The sequence below is a fragment of the Bison bison genome, unplaced genomic scaffold (genome assembly GCF_000754665.1).
Source record: "Bison bison bison isolate TAMUID 2011002044 unplaced genomic scaffold, Bison_UMD1.0 scf7180017864118, whole genome shotgun sequence".
Lineage (NCBI taxonomy): Eukaryota > Metazoa > Chordata > Mammalia > Artiodactyla > Bovidae > Bison > Bison bison.
The window spans coordinates 4,102,735-4,123,970 of record NW_011494690.1 but is presented as its reverse complement, the minus strand read 5'-3'; the positions used below and the strand labels follow the sequence as shown (position 1 = coordinate 4,123,970).

At 42.2% G+C, this 21,236-nt stretch overlaps 1 protein-coding gene across 1 annotated transcript in view; it reads right to left on the bottom strand.

Annotated features, from left to right (window-relative positions):
* SHC4 (SHC (Src homology 2 domain containing) family, member 4) overlaps positions 1 to 21,236 on the bottom strand; it is a 134,046-nt gene that overhangs the window by 85,962 nt on the left and 26,848 nt on the right. The gene's annotated exons all lie outside the window — the stretch shown is intronic.

Here is a 21,236-nt window from a genome sequence, read left to right as displayed (position 1 = left end):
GTGAAAATGGAGAGTGAAAAAGTTGGCTTAAAGCTCAACATTCAGAAAACGAAGATCATGGCATCTGGTCCCATCACTTCATGGGAAATAGATGGGGAAACAGTGGAAACAGTGTCAGACTTTATTTTCTGGGGCTCCAAAATCACTGCAAATGGTGATAGCAGCCATGAAATTAAAAGACGCTTACTCCTTGGAAGAAAAGTTATGACCAACATAGATAGCATATTCAAAAGCAGAGACATTACTTTGCTAACAAAGGTCCATCTAGTCAAGGCTATGGTTTTTCCAGTGGTCATGTATGGATGTGAGAGTTGGACTGTGAAGAAAGCTGAGTGCCGAAGAATTGATGCTTTTGAACTGTGGTGTTGGAGAAGACTCTTGAGAGTCCCTTGGACTGCAAGGAGATCCACCCAGTCAATTCTAAAGGAGATCAGTCCTGGGTGTTCTTTGGAAGGAATGATGCTAAAGCTGAAACTCCAGTACTTTGGCCACCTCATGTGAAGAGTTGACTCACTGGAAAAGACTCTGATGCTGGGAGAGATTGGGGGCAGGAGGAAAAGGGACGACAGAGGATGAGATGGCTGAATGGCATCACTGACTCGATGGACGTGAGTTTGAATGAACTCCGGGAGATGGTGATGGACAGGGAGGCCTGGCATGCTGCAATTCATGGGGTCACAAAGAGTCGGACACGACTGAGCGACTGAACTGAACTGAACTGAAGGTGTTCTAAGGGCAGGGTGTGGTGCATATGTATGCTCAAATATTAAAGGAAGCAAAACTAAATGTGAGACAAATAATACACAAATATCAAGTATTCTGCTGCTGCCAAATCACTTCAGTCATTTCCAGCTCTGAGTGACCCCATAGACGGCAGCCCACTAGGCTCCCCCTTCCCTGGGATTCTCCAGGCAAGAACACTGGAGTGGGTTGCCATTTCCTTCTCCAATGCATGAAAGTGAAAAGTCAAAGTGAAGTCGCTCAGTCGTGTCCAACTCTTAGCGACCCCATGGACTGCAGCCTACCAGGCTTCTCCGTCCATGGGATTTTCCAGGCAAGAGTACTGGAGTGGGGTGCCACTGCCTTCTCCAAAATAAGCATATAAATGCAGATAAACCCAAAGCTTAATAACATAAGAAAATTCTACTTTTTGCAACCTCATTTATTCAGAGGATTCAAGGAAAGAAAAAGTCATGTCCTACACCAGGAAGGAGTAAATCTAGCTTGAACATGGAGTATTGGAAAAGGCACCAACGCTCATAAAGCTAAAAGACAGTTCGTTATATTTAATGTGGCAAAAGTGGGAGCTGTGTTAGGCTGGTGTAAAGAGTGGCGGGATTACTCTGTGTTTGAGAAGCCTAATGTCAGCAGCAGTAGGAAGGTTGGTCAATAGCAAGGGAGTAAGTGAGGATGCTTCTCTTGAGAAGTAACAAAAGCTCACCCTGAGGAGGGATGGTGGGAAGGAAGGGACAGATTCAAGTGACATCTCGGAAATAGATACTACAGGATCCGGCAGTTGATTTGATCTAGAGAATAAGAGAGAAGGATGAGTCAAGGATGACTCACACGTTTCCAGCCAGGGTAGCAGGGGGAACAGTGATTCCATTAACAGAAAGAAGAAAGCCAAGAGAAGGGAAGATGAGGTGGTTTGGGACCTGTTCACTGAACGACGCTGGTAGGGTATCCAGGAAACAGCAAGCTGAGAGTTAAAAACTGGATTCTGGAATCATGGAGAGGCATTAAGCCTAGGGAGGCAGGTTTAGTAGTCCCCCGTGTAGCTCTGCCCGGTGAGGCAGTGGGAGTCATCCTCTTAGCAGAGCCTCAGTTGATGAGGGAGAGTGTTTTTCTCTGAGAATGAGCTCGGAAATGCGATGAGAGCCAAGCGGTCTGATTGAAAGTGATCTGTTGGCTCCTTGGAAATGATCTGCTTCCTGTTTAGCTTTCCCCTGGAAGCCTTCCAGCCTCCTTCTGCTTGTGGAAAGATGGCAGGAGCTGGGGGTGCCTCTCCAGACACTCTTGGAGTATTTCTCAGCGAATTCTGTACATTTCGCATCCTAAGAGCAGGTCAGTGCACCAAGTGTTGTCTAGAGCCTCGTGTAGGGGAGAGTTTGCTGGTCAAGACAATTGCCCGGCCATTCTCAGCCAGATTCCTGTTCCTCACATTCTTCATGGGCGCTCTAGTATTGACACCTAAACCCTGTGTTTTCTGGCTCTGTCACCTGCTCCTCTGCGCTTTGCTGCCACACTGGCCTTCCTTCCATTCCTCAAATACAGCCAACTCTTTCCAAACATAGGGCCTTTGCACTAGCTGCTCCATTGCTAGCTCTGGCTAGATCCTCCCCACTGCTCTGTAAGACTGACTCCTTTCTATCCTTCAGGTTTTAATTCACATGTCACTGCCTCAGAGACCCTTCCTAGCACCCTTCATCACAGCCCCCCATTTGTCATCATGCCACGAATAATCAAGTTTACTTGTTAACTTGCTTATTACCTGTCTTCATTCCCTTGACTGTAAGCATCATAAGAGCAAGGACCATGATCACCATGGAATTCCCAACACCCAGGACAGTGCCTGAGCCACAGAAGGTACCCAGTAAATACTGGATGAAAGAGTCAAAGAGGCTTCTACTGTTGAGCTCCAACAGTAGTTTACAATGAGCAGAGGGAGGTGAATTTCTGACTGTTTGTTCTCTCCATCCTGGAGGATGAGCAAGGAGTATAGCAGAACTGAGGTCTCAGAAAGAGACTTGAGGGGAAGGTGGGGAGAAAGGGCCTGACTCCCCAGGTGTTCCAGGCGTGGGGAAAACCCTGAGTGATAAAGCTGACGGGAGGGGGAAACGAGGCAAAGCATGTAAGCTGGGGCAGAGATGCTCTGAGCCTCAACAACTCAATGAGGGAAGGTGTCAAATGGGGCAGTTCTCAGCCCAGTGATGTGAGTCACCGACTGTGGGATTCTGGTTAACAAGGGAAGAGGTTTTTAGTGGAGAGTAAGAGAGGAGGACAGAGAGAGAGGGAATCTTCCAAGCTTTGTTCTTCCTTTTTAATTGCAGTTTATCCTGGCGTGCTGCAGTTCGTGGAGTCACAAAGAGTCGGACACGACTGAGCGTCTGAACTGAACTGAAGTTGCTTTACAATGTTGTATTAGCTTCTGCTGTGCAGTAAAGTGAGCCAGCTATACATATACATCTAGCCCCTCTTTTTTGGATTTCCTTCCCGTTTAGGTCACCACAGAGCACTGAATAAAGTTCCCTGTGCCATACAGTAGGTTCTCACTAGCTATCTATTTTATCCACAGCTGTGTATAAATGTAAGGTTTTGTTTTTAATCACACTTCATGGCGATAGCCACCTCAGCCCCGTCCTTCTAAGGCAGGCCCAGGAGTTGTTTCCAAAACCCCCCTTCACTGAAACCTCTGTTTTGCTTCACATACTTGTCTGTCAGCAACGGCACACCTTCTGCCAGCCTCGCTGCGGGAAACGTGAGTCACGGTCTGAGATGATCGTGACGATGAGCACATTCCCCATCCACCCCGGGCATGTGGGGTGGAAGGCACTCAGGGCAACGTGAAGGGAGAAAATCAATGCCCGCTTTTTTTCCCACAATGACTCTGAAGCCCAGATGCACCTGGTCCTCCCATTGACTCACTCAGTCCATTTCTCAGAAACCATCGCTGTGAAGAAGCAGGGAGGGCATGGTGCATAAAAAGACTGTCAGTATCTGTGTTTAGGTACCTGACTGAACAAGTGGAAAGTGGCTGAATGTCCAGGCCTGCGGGAGCAGGAATTTAGTTTGTTGGTGTCAGTATAAACTAACCCTACCTCTCATTCACGTATTAAGTGTAGGTCTGCAAAGACACGGGCTCTATTCTCAAGAAACCTAGCTCCATGAGGACAGGACAACCATGAAAGAGATGATTTATCTTTTCTTTCTATGAGGTTAGTCATGGTTAATTCCATTTAATAGATGAAGAAATTAAGCCCTATTAACGGGAAGCGGCTGGCTCAGTTTCACTTATTCAGTGAGACTGAATCAGGGCTTATTCTGGAGGTTGCAGTCCATTTCTGGGAACCTGTGTGTGAGCCTTGTAGGACAGGGAAATTGAAAAGAGAGGAGGTCATCCAGCTGCCCCCTCTGCCTCTTCCTTTGGTCTTCCAAGGTGGGAAAGAAGGTGACCCACCTGGGGGCCCCGTGGTAAGAGCAGGCATGAATCCAAGCTCTTCCGGGGCCAGCAGGATGTGGCACCTGAGACAGAAGACACGCCCTAATACCTGGCCCTGTGATGGGGAGAGGACACTGAAGACCTTTATTCAAGGTATCAGGGGTGGTAAGAACGTGACAGCACTCAGACAACCTTTCCATTCAGCACCTGACAGACGGCTCACCTAGATTCCAGCTCACGCACTCCCTTCTTGCCCCAGGGCAGTCATAATATTTTTGTACTGTCTGAGCTTCAACCACTTGTTTCTAAGGCGAGGTGAACAGTCTATTCATGGCCTGTGTATCTTGGGCTTTGCATTCCAGAGAAGAAATTATTACTGGGGTTTTCAGAGAACAGGAATGAGAGCTGGCTTGTGGGAACTTTTCATCCTGACTCTTACAGAATGATGACCTTCAAAGATCTAAAGAAAGAATATCCTCAGGAAGAATATCCAAAGTATACATATTACCTCTGGGAATGGGAGAGAGGCAAACTTTTATTTTTTACTTTACATTTTTGTATTGTTTGTGTTTGAAAAAATAAGTAAGTGGTATTATTTTAGAGTTTAAAAATTACATAAAGTCTACCACTTAACCTCTTGGAATCACAATTTATTAATTACCAAGTAAGGTTAAATCTCTTGTTTTTCAATGGCATTTTCCCTTCCTTAGAATGTGCCTGCCCTTGTGCTAGATGGTAGAAGCCACCAACATGACCTAAAGACATTGCAGGATTTTTCTGCCACCTCTAAATAACATCTAATCTTTCCCATTAAAAACAGGGGAAGTGGGAAGAGGACAAACCTTGAGACATTGCCTCCACTTCCTTACTTTCAATTCATGCTTCAACTCACTACAGTAGCTTCTGGGCTCAAGACTCTATTGAAACTCCCTGAGCAAACCAATGATCTTGTCCACTCTAGTGACCTGTTCCAGCCTCTGGTTCACATACTCTTCCCTTTCTTTCAAACCCTTCATCCAACCAGGGGCCAAATTCCATCAATTTAGTCATCTCTCGTATCTGCTGTAGTTTAGGCACACTCTCTCAATTGCAATAGAGTGGACTCCCATCATATCAATGTTTGATTTACTCAGTTCAACTACTGTTTCAACCTGACCTGCAGAAAGTAAAAGATCAGTCCCTTTATTCAGCCCCTCAGCCCCCAACTCTACCACTCAAACTAGACTTGACTTCTGCCCCAGGGAAAAGGGACCTCTCTGCAAATTCAAACAGATAGAAGCCATTGACTCTGAACTGAACCTTGATGGTCCGGGTGCACAGGTGTTATAGATTTCAGAGATTTCCCAGTGTATTCTTTATTCCACCTGATTTTCACCCTAGTGATGAATTTAGAATGCACCCCCACTAAGAAGGAGTCTCTGGTGTCCCACCCTCTGAATCTGCCTTTCCCAATGTAGCCAGCACCTTACTGAAATGCAGGGTGGTATCACTCCACCCTATCACACCTCATTCCCACTTAAAACTCTCACAGATCCCCCACCTTCTTAAAGCAGAGCTTCTCAAACTTTAGAGCACTTCAGATTTACCAAGGAAACTTAAACGGAAGATTTTTAAAAACAGATTTCTGGGGTTCTGAAAAATTCTGCTTCAGTTGGTCCACAAGAATGCATTTTATTAAGGACTCATGGATTCTGCTACAGCAGGTCCAAGAATTACACTTTGGAGAACACAACAGTCTTCAGGAAGAGATCTTACTTTCTTAGCTTAATGGACAAGGTCCCTAACTATTATCATTCAAAAGTCACTTCCGTGAAGCCTCTCCTCTTTTCCTCCTTTCTTTTTTAAATTTTACTTATTTATTTACTTCTGGCTGTGCTGAGCCTTTGTTGTCGCTCGGGCTTTTCTCTAGTTGCAGCGAGCAGGGGCCACTTTTCATTGCAGTGGCGTGTCGTGGTGCAAACACAGGCGCAAAGGTACGCAGGCTTCAGTAGTTGCGGTGCATGGGATCAATAGCTGTAGTTTGCAGGCTCTAGAGCACAGGCTCAACAGTTGTGGTATGGGGCCTAGCTGCTCCATGGCACACGGGATCCTCCTAGACCAGGGATGAAACAGTTTCCTGCACTGGCAGGCAGATTCTTTACTATGAGTCATCAGGGAAGACCTTCTTCTCCTTTCTTACCTTCAGTCTGACCACTCCCTTCTCTGGACCCTCCTCCACACACTGTATGGACATCCAGAAGACCTTTTATAAGATATTAATTGTCCATATGGCTTTTTTGGCCAGTGTGTCTGTACCTCTTTTGGAATAGGAATGGTGTCTGTTTCTTCTTTGTATCCTCAGTACTGAGCCTAGCTCACCAATGCTCCTGAGATGAATGAGTAAAAAGGAGCTTGAACAACTTAGAAGAAAAGATAGGATGTGTATATAAAAATAATTATATTAAAGGTTTAGATCATATTAATCCTTTTTTTAAACTGTATCTCATCTAACTTAATTTTCAAAAAGAATAACCATAAAGGTCAAAAGCTCAGTGCTTAATAATTAAGATATTAATGAGTAAATGGATCCAGACAGGAGAAAGTAACCAGATACAGGGAAATCTGGAACTATACAGACTACACGCAAGACAAAACCCAAGCTACTCACTCTAGCCCCTTGTTGCCATTTAGGAAACCAGATCTGATTTTTCAAAAGAAGTCAGAAATAAGACTTTATGAATTTTCCTAAATTTTAAAACCAACAAGGTCACAATGAAAAATCCAAAAATTGAATTTTAAAAATTACATTATGAATAGAATTAAAAACAATAAAATATTTATAAATAAATTTAACAAAATAAATGTAAAATTCAGACTTTGAAAACTATAAAGTATTGTTGAAAGAAATTTAAGAAGATCAAAATAATTGGAAAGACATTCCAAGTTCATGGATCAGAAGACTTCATGTTAAGATAGCAATATTCCTCGAACTGATTTATTGACTCAGTTCCTGGCAAAATACCAGATGGCTTCTTTGCAGAAATTGACAAGCTGATCCTAAAATTCACATGGAAATTCAAGAGACCCAGAAGGGCCAACACAATGTTGAACAAGATAAAAGTTGGAGAACTCACATGTCCCAATTTCAAAACTCCTGACACAGCTGTACAACAAAACAGGTGTGGTGATTACATAAGGAAAGACATATAGATCAGTGAAATAGAATTGACAGTCCAAAAATAAACCCTCATGTGCTCAGTCGCTTCAGTCGTGTCCACCAATTGAATTTTGATGAGGGCACCAAAACAATTTAAGTGGGGAAAGAACAGTGTTTTCAACAAATGGTGCTGGAGCAATTGGATATTACAGAATGAAATAACATACAAAAGAATGAAATCATATCTCTATTCCACATCATATGCAAAATAAACTCAATAATGGATCTAAGATCTACACATAGGAATTAAAATGATAATACTCTTAAAAGAAAATACGCAAAAATTATCATAACCTTGGCTATGACACCGAAAGTACAAGCAACCAAAGAAAAAAATACATAAATTGAATCTTATAAAAATCAAATACTTTCGTACTTCAAGGGACACTATCAAGAAAATGAAAAGATCACCCACAGAATGGGAGAAACTGTTTGCAAATGATTTATCTGATAAGGGACTTGCATCTATAATACATAGAGAACACTTACAACACAACAGTAAAAAGACAAGCAGCACAATTTTTAAATGGACAAATGATCCGAATAGACGTTTCTCAAAATAAGATATACAAATGGCCAGTAAGCACAGGAAAAACTGCTCAATGTCATTCATCACTAAGGAAATGCACATCAAAACCACAATAAGATACCACTTCACACTCTTTGGAATGGCTATAATTTAAACAAACAAACAAACAAACTGAAAATAGCAAGTGTTGGCAAAGATATGGAGAAACTGGAACCCTCATACATTGGTAATGGGAATATAAAATGGTGAAGACACAAGGGAAAACAGCTTGGCAGTTTCTCAGAAAGTTAAACTTAGAACCACCATCAGGTCCAAAAATTCCACTCCTAGATATCCACTCATGAAAAGTGAAAACATAGGTCCACACATAAACTTGCACTCCAATGTTCACAGCAGCACTAGTCATAATAACAAAAAGTAGAAACAACCTGAATATCCATCAACTGATGAATGGATCAATAAACAGTGGTACCTCGTGTCATGGACTTGTGTTTGGCAATAAAAAGGAAATGAAATACTGATACATGGTACAACATGGATGAACTTTGAAAATATTTTTCTAAGGGAAAGAACGCAGTCACAAAAGACCACATACTGTGTGATTCCATTTATATGAAATAACTGGAATGGGTAAATCTATAGAGCTAGAAAGGAAGGTTGGAAGGTTTGAGGGGGTGGGGTGTGAGTGCTACAGGTCACAGAGTTGATTTGGGAGTTGATAAGAATGTTCTAATATTGGTGGTGACTGTACAACTCTGTGAATATACTAAAATCCATTGAATTGTATACTTTATATGGGTGGATTATATGAAATGTAATTATATCTCAATAGAATTATTATCAAGCAATAACAACAACAGGCCAAACAAATAATATCTGCAGGCAGTGTGATCCTGATATAAACTATTCAGGAAATACATGTGAATGGATGAATAATCCATCTATGAATAAGGCTTCAGATCATAATAGTTGTTTGAAATCTTCAGCACCCTTGAGGCAGAGTTCATTGCTCTTCCTTTGGGCTCCCAGAATATCTTGGTCACACCCGAAGGTTGTACTCACCCAGTGATGCAGCTATTTATCCATTTAAATATCGATGTCTGCCCACTGCTAAACTGTGTGCCTCTCAAGGGCAGGGAGTGAGTCTTAGTCATCATTATCCCCAGCACCTCTTACAGGGTAATAAATGATTTATTTGAATGAAGGAGCCAAGAAATAACGTTCAGGAAGTCTCAAAATAACCTGCATCCTAACTGGACCATCTGTAATGTGTTCTTTCTTAAAGGGGTATATTTCCAGTTAAAATAATCCTGAAGTAAAGCTAGTCAAAGCCCTCCTTACGCCAAGTTTGAGTTGGGTGTGTGTCATGTGAGAAGGGAGTGGAAAGTCCTTCCCCATTTAGTGCAGCACCAATCCATGCAAACCTGGGGCAGGTGGACGCTGGGGAGGGGGACTCTGCCTCTGGAAAGGGAGCAAGTTTAGAGGGAATTCAGTGAGACAAGCCTCAAGGGAAGAGGCACAAGTGGTCCTGGCAAACACTGCCTTTCTTCTTCTTTTTTTAAAAAATTGAACTATGGTTGATTTACAATATTCGGTTAGTTTCAAGTATATAGCTTCAGATTCTTTTCCATTATTGGTTATTACATGATATCATTATATTGAACATAGTTACTTCCCTATGCTACACAGTAAATCCTTGTTTATCTACTTTATATAGAGTGATGTGTATCAATCATTTCCATACTCCCGGTTGATCCCCCCCAACCATTTCCCCTTTGGGAACCATTAGTTTGGTTTTTGTCTGAGAATCTATTAACACCTCCTTTTCTTAGATGGGCTTCCCTGATAACTCAGTCGGTAAAGAATCCGCCTGCAATTCAGGAGACCCTGGTTTGATTCCTGGGTCAGGAAGATCTGCTGGAGAAGGGATAGGCTACCCACTCCAGTATTCTTGGGCTTCCCTTATGGCTCAGCTGGTAAAGAATCTGCCTGCAATGTGGGAGACCTGGGTTCAATCCCTGGGTTAGGAAGACCCCCTGGAGAAAGGAAAGGCTACCCATTCCATTATTCTGACCTGGAGAATTCCATGGACTGTGTAGACCATGGGTTCTCAAAGAGTCAGACATGACTGATTTCTTAGATGATCTTACAGCACCTTTGAAACTTCCCACCAAGAGCACAGGGCTGCTGACACCTTCTTGCTCTCCACCACTCTCTATCCTCTTGTATTTGCTTTTCTTCAGAGTATTTACTGCTTACAACAATGTTTGTTGGTAGTCTGTCTCCCTCACTAGAAGATTAGTACCAGACAACAGGACTGCTCTACCCCCAACAACTAGAATACTATCTGGTATACAGTAGTCCCTCAAAGTAAACTTCAGTTGATTAAACTGAACAGGTCTTTAAAATCCAAACATCTACCCTGATGAAAACTCCTGCTCCAGGTTCAAAAGCCTGAAAATCTGAATTTTATCACTCATTCCCACTGGGGTCTTTGCAACTAGGGAATTTCAACACTCTGAGTCGTTAATATTTACAAAGATGGAATCTTCTAAAGTAAGTTGTGTGTTCTGCTGGTCCTTCCAGAAGAAGGAAGGATTCTCCAGGGTTCTCTCTATCTCCAGGGTTCCTGCCCAAGGCAAAGCAGGGCTGTGAAGGGGGGTAACCCTATCACTCTGGCCCAGATCTCACAGATGCTCTTCCCCTGCTAAGTTGATGCCTTCACTAGCAGCAAATGGAGAGGCACCTATATTTTAAAATTCCATTCCAATCCCACTATGGCAAGCAGAACTGACAACATCTTAAATATAATCTCCTGGGGATTTTTAGAATTAATAAGGACATTTTTAAGATTATTCAGAAGAAGCATTTCTCTTTGACAATGGGCAACCTGGATCCTTCAGACAGAAAGTCTTGAGGGCCAGAAGCCCAGGTAAACAATAAAGATCTTGGTCTGATTGGCACTTTGTTGACACTCCAATATTTTAGGATATGAACTGCCTACAAGCATCAAAAGAAAACTTTCAATTCATCTGAAAAACAGTACTGTTTGTCTGTGGGCAAGGAAAGTATGACAACCATCTGTATACCACACCAGGCAACTGTGCAGTATCTCATACCGACAGTCCTACTCACATTGAAAATCCCTTACACATGGGCATTTTTTTCAACTGAGAGTGGTTTCATATCTGCCTACAGACCTGAGCACAGACACAGTCTCTGCTTGAGGTCATCCCTGAGGCAAAAACTGCTCTGAGAGCATTTGGAGGGCTCTTACCTCCCCCTAGGAATAACTGTACACTCATTTCTTGGGAGGCATGAATGGCTCTCTCTGCTGCTGTGCCCAGCCAGGTAAATCACATTCCATGTGATCATAGGCTTTTGTATGAACAGCGATTTACACTGTCTGTTTTCACAAGTGTTATCTCATTTGATCCTCACAGTGAAACTGTCACAGAACCTGAACAGGTATATAATACCCCTTTTAGAGATGAGAAATTGATTCTTAGGGGTTCAGTGTTCTGCTCAAGGGTCACAGGGCTGGTTCACAGAGAACACAGGTCTTTTGCTGCTTAAAGTTATGCCGTTCCACATCATCTCCCTGACCTGGAGAAGCTGAGTCTCAAAACTCTATATCTATAAAAGATGCAACCTACTGCACAGTGATTTTGATCACTAATATAAGAAGTAGGATGCGCTTCATCCTACTGACGAGGCATCTGCTGATAGCAGCTCCCCCACAGTGCTCACATCAAATAAGAGAAGACTCCCTGTGATGCTTACTTCCCTGCAGTGACCCAGGCTCCTCCTGGGTAGAGTCCAGGGACATGTGTAAAATGAAAATGAATTCAGGGATCTGAAAACATCTGGACTGAAGATAAAGCACTGTATCTCTCCTCTAGTCACCTGCCCCAAATAGCCATTATATATATATAGAAAGAGAGAGAGAGAAAAGGCTGAGCACCAAAGAATTGACACTTTTGAACTATGGTGTTGGAGAAGACTCTTGAGAGTCCCTGGGACTGCAAGGAGGTTAAACCAGTCAGTCCTAAAGGAAATCAACCCTGAATGTTCAATGGAAGGACTGATGCTGAAGCTGAAGCTCCAACACTTTACCCACCTGATGCAAAGAACCAGCTCATTAGAAAAGACCCTGATGCCTGGAAGGATTGAAGGCAAAAGAAGAAGGGGGTGGCAGAGGATGAGATGAGTAGATAGCTTTACCAACACACAGTGGGTATAAGTTTAAGCAAACTCCAGGAGTTAGTGGAGGACAGAGGGGCCTGACGTGCTGCAGTCCATGGGGTTGCAAAGAGTCGGACACGACTTAGCGACCGAACAACAAGAACAATATATGTATAAACTTTTAAAATACTTTTCTCTTTTTAATATATAGGTATTATTATTCTTGCTGCTGCATGAGAGAAAGAGTGGGAAAGACAGGCATCTCCTGTAGGTGACAGGTGTTTTTATATTCTATAGTAACTTACAGGAACTCAAGAGTGATTGCTGCAACCACCACCTACAACAGTCAGTTCCACACAGTTGATCACCCTTTGTGTTTGGAGGAACAAAAATCGCATCGTACAAAGGTGAAATCTCCATACAAAATATTCTTAATGTGCTCTTGACAGAAACTCCTTGGGGACCTCTTATCTTATATTCAATTTTAATACTGTCAAGATTCAAAAGCCGCAACCAATAGCTTCATGCTGAGTCCTTTGTGGGGAAGAGCAAATGCCCCATAACCCAGACTTCTAAGAAAGTTTTATCATTGTGTAAGTATAATCCTAGGAATTCAAGAATGCTATTTTCTGTTGTTCTTAAAGAAGGTCTCTCTTTTGAAGGACTGGTCCCCATTAATGAAAATAAGAATTGAAATACTGGCCAGTATTGAAATACTGGCCCAAAGATTATATTGCCTTTGAAATACCAACTGACTACTCTCTGCTGATGGATCCAGTGAAATCCCAAGTTGTGTCAAGGCATTAATATGTTTAGAAGAGAAGCAGCCTTAGCAGTGCTGCTTACAGGAAGAACAAACTGAGTAACTGACCCAACAGCCATTTAACCAGAGATCTGTGTTTAAAAAGGCAAGCTTCATCCTATTTCCTGGAAGGTCTTCATTTTCCCAGACACTATCATTCCCTTTTGCTTTTGTTTTATAGTTCCTTCCTTCCTTCCACTCTTTCCTTTGTTTATGTGAGAGCTGTTAGTGCATTTCCACGAATATTTCCAATGTTCACCTGCCCACCCCAGAGTAGGACAGCACTTCTCTTGCCCCTTTGAACCTGGCACAGCTCCTGATTTAGTGAATCTATGCAAGCAGACTATTGCTTAGGGAGTGATTTTTCTCAAATTTCCTCTCTTTCAATTAGGGAGGCACAGAGACAGGGCCTCCCTTAGCCCAGGTTCTGAGGGAGAACACTGAGTAAGAGACCCGAGCCACTTTGCTGCGGACACATGATATTAGTGACAAATAAACCTTTTTTTTTTTTTTTTTTTTGACTCAGCTGCTGAGATGCTTGGATTGCTTATGACCATAGAATGACTTACTCTACCCTGACGTTTATGGTAACCATGAAAGGGAAAAAGGAACAGACCACAGAGTCTAAGAGCATGGGCTCTGGGAATCAGGCAGGCCAGGTCTGAAGCTCAGCTGTGCATGTACTAGCTGTGACACTGTGAGCAAATAACCTGCATGTAAGGCCTCAGTTTCCTCATCTATAAAATAGGGATGATAACTTACCGGTTACATAAGGTTATTATGAGGCTCAAACAAGGTGATGCAGGTGTGGTGCTGGGCATAGTGACGGAGCATGAGAAGGGCTCAGTAACAGGCAGGGGCTCTCCTGGGATGACATGTTCCTCACCCTCCTCTTCAGCTCCATTTGCCTCCTAGTTGGGGAAGGTGATGAATAAGCCTCAACTACTATGAAGGGACCTCAGTTAAGAGCACTCTTTATAGAGTGTGATAAACACTAGGATGTAAGGTGCTATGGGAGTGTGTAGGAGGGGCTCCAGCCCAGCCTCAGGGAATCAGGGAAGATTTTTTAGAAGAGATCTTGGTGTGAGTCATGATGGGCAACTAAGGAGAGGATTGGGAAGGGATTTTCAGGCAACACGTAGAGCACGTGCAAGAGGGAAAGGGCAAGATTAAGAGGTGCTCCAAAACCATTCAATATGACTAAAGTCCAGAGATACGGCTGGAGGTGTAGATAGCTGTAACTACAGTCTATTAGTTATCCACTTCACTGTCTGCCTGCGTAACTCAATACGCTCTTGATGGCTAGCAACTGGGTCCATTTACCTGGCATTCTTAGAGCCCCATACAATACATGGGATGCAGTAGGCTCTCGATAAATGGTCACAGAAAGTCTGATGATTATAATCAAGTTTCAAGCCACCTGATGCATGTGACAGACTTTATTTTCTTGGGCTCCAAAATCACTGCAGATGGTGATGTAGCCATGAAATTAAAAGATGCTTGCTCCTTGGAAGAAATGCTATGACAATCCCAGACAGTGTATCAAAAAGCAGAGACAAAAAAAAAAAAGCAGAGACATTAGTTTGCCAACAATGGTTCATCTAGTCAACGCTATGGTTTTTCCAGTAGTCATGTATGGATGTGAGTGAAGTGATGTGAAGTCGCTCAGCTGTGTCCAACTCTTTGCAACCCCATGGACTGTAGCCTACCAGGCTCCTACGTCCATGGGATTTTCCAGGCAAGAGTACTGGAGTGGGGTGCCATTTCCTTCTCCAGAGGATCTTCCCGAACCAGGGATCGAACCCAGGTCCCCCGCATTGTAGGCAGATGCTTTACCATCTGAGCCATCAGGGAATTATGGATGTGAGAGTTGAACTATAAAGAAAGCTGAATACCAAAGAATTGATGTTTTTAAACTGTGGTGTTGGAGAAGACTTTTGAGAGTGCCTTGAACTGCAAGGAGATCAAACCAGTCAATCCTAAAGGAAATCAGTCCAGAATATTCATTGGAAGGACTGATGCTGAAGCTGAAACTCCAATACTTTGGCCACCTGATGTGAAGAACCGACTCATTGGAAAAGACCCTGATGCTGGAAAAGATGGAAGGCAGGAGGAGAAGGGAATGACAGAGGATGAGATGGTTGGATGGCATCACCAACTTGATGGACATGAGTTTGAGCAAGCTCCGGGATACGGTCATGGACAGGGAAGCCTGGCATGCTGCAGTCCATGGGGTCGCAGAGCCGGACATGACTGAGGGACTGAACAACAACAACAAAAATTAAGTGTGATGTCAGTTTCTCCTCATGCTTCCATAAGTTTCCAAACAACACTTCCGACCAGCCCACTTCACAGACCCAAATAAATACAAGCTAAAAATATAGCCCAGGTCATGAATCATAAATGAGATGGAAAAGCAGTGACTCACAGAAGTTAATCTGCTTCCCAGGAGAGCGTTGCTGGATGTCCTTTGCTCTGAAAGGTGAGGCAAAATGCCAGCACCATCACTGTACAGATACAGCTAATATAATTACCATTGGGTGCCCATCTGGTATTCTAAGGCTCCCATTCAAGAGTGCCAAGGGACAGCAGCCCTGTGCCTCCCATACAGGGCAGCACAGGGATGGGCCCTGGCACAGAAGCTAACAGGGTACTCTGGGTTTATACTCAGCAAATGATGTAGGTCCCTGTCCACTGTATCAGTGGTGCAACATGTGCACAATCTTGTTGGCTATGGCCTTAATTTGGTTACTGTTATAGCCAAGGCAACATCTTTGCAGAATGGCTTAGTGGATGACCTATCAATATATTTGTATCCTTGTCTAATTATGAACTTAATCTAATCTAATGATGGTATTATTAGATGGTCTCTCCTGCCAACCCATAATCCACTTAAATGCTACATCTTTGGGTTTTAATGTCCTTATTTCTCAGTTCTGAGTATGTCAGAAAATTAAAGTATAACCCTTACTCCCAAATCACACAAATATGACTCAGCTTGGAGTACTCAGGACACAGAGTTTTATTGTAAAATTAAACATTTATTGAAGGAACACTGTACACTCACAAATAAGAGCATCTGCAAGTACTACCACAAGGTAGACAAACTTTAGCAACCCTATCAAACTCTCTCTCTTATTCACTTTTGTCTACCCCCCAGTATCTGCACCCTTCCCCCTATTTGACACACTCATCAAATATCCTTAAACTTTCACCCATCTATCATATTGAATCCTGCCCTCAACACATAATCTGAAATCTTGGGTAGCAGTATACATAACTAAATTACTATTAAAAACTAGGTATCGTTTAATTAATTGTTACTGGAAAAGGCCAACGTTGTTGTCGTTAGTTGCCATGTTTAGTCAAACGCGATGGCCATGGTAGGAACATCTGTATGACAGTGGTTCCCAGCTCTCTAAGACTGTACCCATGCACAGTGTGTGGTCATGTCTGAAGGCCATGGTGGCCAAAGAACCTCATTCACGCCACCCTTCCTCATAGCTGCAGCACTGAAGGCCTACATGAATGGTCAGTTGTTCAGTTATGCTGAAACCACAAATCACATTAGTCAGTCTCCCACTCGGTGATAAACTGCTGAATGATGCCGTACTAGTTTTTAGCATTCATGATTTCTCCGAAAAAGAAGCAGCCAACAATATGCCTTTGCAAAACTGCAGCCCAAATGTTAATCATCTCTCATTACACGTCTTTGTACATGAAACACTAGAGTGTTTCAGTGAGTTCTAACTCCTGATAATATGACTAAAAGAATACTGGCTTGAAAGGAATTTAGAGATTATCCATTTCAACCCCTCTCCTTTTCGTGGATTAAAAAGAATAAAGTGGTTTATCTGATGTCACTCAGAATTTAAACCACAGGCAGAGGAAAGTCACTAAAGACACAAAATGAAAGTCAGAAATGTACAAGGAGAGCCAGAAAAGTATGACACGGTGGACACTGAGGGCTCAGAGAGTCCCACAGAGGAAGAGATCATCAACTGAATTCAGGGCGACGAGAGGACCACCAGGCCAGAGGCTGGGACATATCCACTGGAATTTGGCAACTATTAGTTAAAGTAACTATTTATTAGTTAAACTATTAGTTTCTATTAGAAAAGTAGAAGTCAGAGAGTAGGACATTTAGCATGTGATCAAGAGGTGAGGAAGTAAACCAGTGAGCAGAGTGCTTTTGAAGTTTATTTTTGTTTTGAGAACTTCATATTTTAACAAAAGAGGAAAGATAAGCTAAAGGAAGAGGTTACTTTAAGGATGGAACAGACTTGAGCATGCTTATGTTCATATGACAGAAAGGTTGACGGCAACAGGAGGAGAGAGAATAGCCAGCTCACAGCCCCCAGGAGACAGAAGTGGAAACCACTCAGGAAATACGTAAGGCCAGATTCAAAGAAATTCTTTAAATAATGAATCAAATTCTCCCAAGTACCCAAATTCAATAGCTTTCAAAGTTGGAAGAAACATTTTCCCTTTTAATATGTTTGGATAGTATTTGGAGATTCTTAAATATTCTTTTAAATAATCATGACCAAGTCTAAGTTCGTGTAAGTAGAAACGCTGTTAACAGTGGACAGTAGCATTATCCTACCACTTCAGCAACCACAGGGTTGTTTCAGAATAAACATTGTGATCAGATCAAGTCAATGTTTGAAAAAAATAAAACCCTAAGGGACTTCACTGGTGGTCCAGTGGCTAGGCTAAGACCCCGAGCTTGCAGGGCTGGAAAACTAGATCCCACATGCCACAACCAAGAGTTCACATGCTGCAACTGAAAAGATCCTGCATGCTGAAACTAAGACCCACCACAGCCAAGTAAATAATACCCTAGACTCATAAAACCTTTGCATTGGAAAAGACTATTTGTCCTCAACCCCTAATAAGTGACTTGAATGAGGTCTTGGAATGTCACAAAGCTCTAAAGAAGTATAGATATTTGGTAACCCGTTCACTCTATCAGACATTAAGTTCCCAATGAATTCCAAGACAGGTTTGTGAATCAGACTCAAACAACGCCTTTAGATTACTTAAAGTGACACTTTCAGAAAGAAACTCAGATAGACTTTCAGATTCAATTTGCTTATTCTACAGCTTGTATCTTAAAAAAAAAAAACCTCAGCATTTTTAGTTGAGGAGAAAGAAAACAGGAAGATCTGCATTTCCTTTGAAGTCCATTAGCATGAGATAGATCATTAGTACTATTGGTTGTTAAATTGAATAATGACTTTCTACAAGAATATATAGTCCATTGTAAGTACTCAAAAAGATGGAACAGGAAGCAAGATTCTAGGGGCAGAGAGAAGTCAATCAATAATAGCTAATAACGGGAGTCTAGTTCAGGTTTGAGATTCTCATGGAAATCAAGAAGCTTTTTTCCTTCCCCGGCAGCTAACTATACTCTGAACCTCTAACCATGGCCCTGAACACCCTGACCGACAGCACTCGTGAGGACACAAATAGAAACCAAGGAGAGAGGGTGACACTACACAGATGGCCCTAGACCAACCATTCCCAAAACACCCAAAGAGGATCTCTGCTCATAGCATTGTTTTCTTTAACATCCTGCTGAAATCCTGCATCCTCCAGAAAGTCCTCTAATCCTCCCACTGAAGAAATGAGATAGACAGTTTAACCATTACCAAAAATCGTCCTTTTCAACAGTCTACACCTACACACTTTGAAGTGATCCAGGGACAGACAACTGTAAAGTTCTGCACAGCTCTGTGAGTAACACTGTGTGATGACCGGCCTTTGTCTTGTCTGTCCTAAACCATGAGCTCCTAGGAGGCCAGGGCACAGACTCTGGATGGCTTGCTTATGTCTTTCCCCTCCTTTTCCTTTCCTTCTTTCTTCCATACTAGCAGAACCCTGAATATATCCAGCTTTAAAACTAGCATTTCCCAGCTTCCCTGAAGAGAGGAGGCCAATGAGATATAAGAGAATGTCATTGGGCAAAACTTCAGGAAAGCTACTTAAAACGGGCTAACTCAGACAGGGGGTGCACCATTTTTGTCCTTGCCCGTCCTTCTTCCTGCTGCCTAGAAAATGGACATGATAGAGGCTACTCAAGTGGCCATTCTGCAGTGAGTGAGTCTGAGGATGAGAGCTATGTGTTAAAAGATGGGCAAACGCACAGATGGAAGGAGCCTAGGTTACTGATGATTGTGGGACTATGTAGCTCTTGTCTACCTACTAATGGACTTTTTTCACATGAGCAAAAAAGTAAATTTCTGTTCTGTTTAAACTCTAGTTATTTGAGCCTTTGTGATAACCTAATCCAAAGTGATACAGAGGCCTCTTAATCTGTGCTTTGCAAATGGCAGCCAAGGAGTCAGGGCTCCTCTGAGGGTCCCTTCCTACTGAATGAGAGCTCTGTGAAAAGATTTAGGACTAGAATCAGTTCAGTAGTCCTTAAACAAATTTTCCTATATACCTGCAAAAGTAACATTTTAATTCCTATTACCAAAAGGCAGAGCCTTTATAATAACACTTTAAATGGAAGTCTCATCCTTGACTACTGTAAATGTCCTAAACATGGCTGAGAATACAGAAGTAAATGCCCAGAGAGATGTTTTAAAATTAAGTTAACACTAAAGTTTATGTTTGTGTTTTTCTCTTAGGAAAGTACCTCAATCCTTTACTCAGAGCCTATTTACTCTCCTTTTTTTAATATGGAAATTTATTTATTCAAATTTTATTTAGCCAATATTAATTGAAAAAAAAACAATATTAATTGAGCTCCTATTTCAAGACAGACAATAAAAAGCTAAAATTGAGCATAACTCTATCAATTAGAAACGGTCATTATTAACATGTTGGTCATTTTATTCTTTGACAATGTATATACTGTATAAAAATATTTTTAATGCCATTTTAAAAATAACTTTCTATCCTAAGATTTTCAGTTAACATTATCTCATAAATTCAATTATATTATAATTTTATAATTACACCATAATTTCAATTTAGCATTATATTATAACCTTTGTCTCAAATTATTTTAAAAAACTCCAAAATATGATTTTAATGACTTCACAGTAGCTATATTTTTCAGCTATTGCATCAATGGGGCTTCCCAAGTGGCTTGGTGGTAAAAGAATCCACATGCCAGTGTAGGAGATGAAGGAGACAGACGCTCAATCCCTGGGTCAGGAAGATCCCCTGAAGAGGAAGTGGCAACTCACTCCAGTATTCTTGTCTGAAAATTCCAAGGACAGAGGAGCCTAGCCAGCTGTAATCCATGGGGTCGCAAGAGTCAGACACGACTGAACACACACACAAAAACGTATTGCCTCAATAATGTTGTTGACAAGCCACTCTAAAACAATGTGGCTTATAACAAACGACATTTAAATCTTATAACTACAGATCTGTGGATAGGTTGGGGTGACTATCCTCCAAGCTATGAAATGACTGGATATAGCTGCAGGTTTTGAAATTAGATTTGAATCTGCTCCATGGCCCTCATATTCTCAGAGTCCCTTAACTCTTGATTTAGATACAGTTCTAAAAGGTGGACCTCTCAGGAGCTCAAACACCCACACTGAAGCTTTGGGTTCTCCTGGAAACAAGCTCAACATCAAAAGCAAAGAGTGACAGCTAACAAAGTAAAAGAATCTGAAAAATTATAAAAAGAAAAGGAAAAAAAGACATACAAATTTTAAAAGCTCAGCCATATGGGGACTTGGAGTTCAAGACAACCAACCCATCACATTCATTAACGTCGGAGGCCCTGGGTCCTAGCACACTTCTATTCAGTTGCTCAGTCATGTCCGACTCTTTGCGACCCTACGAACTGCAGCATGCCAGGCCTCCCTGTCCATCACCAACTCCCACAGTCCACCTAAACCCATGTCCATTGAGTCAGTGATGCCATCCAACCATCTCATCCTCTGTCGTCCCCTTCTCATCCTACCCTCAATCTTTCCTAGCATCAGGGCCTTTTCAAATGAGTCAGCTTTTCGCATGAGGTGGCCAAAGTATTGGAGTTACAGCTTCAACATCACTCCTTCCAATGAACACCCAGACTGATCTCCTTTAGGATGGACTGGTTGGATCTCCTTGCAGTCCAAGGAACTCTCAAGGGTCTTCTCCAACACCACAGTTCAAAAGCATCAGTTCTTCTGCACTCAGTTTTCTTTATAGCCCAACACTCACATTCATACATGACCACTGAAAAACCACTGCCTTGACTAGATGGACCTTTGTTGACAAAGTAATGTCTCTGCTTTTGAATATGCTATCTAGGTTGGTCATAACTTTCCTTCCAAGGAGTAAGCATCTTTTACTTTCATGGCTGCAATCACCATCTGCAGTGATTTTGGAGCCCAGAAAAATAAAGTCAGCCACT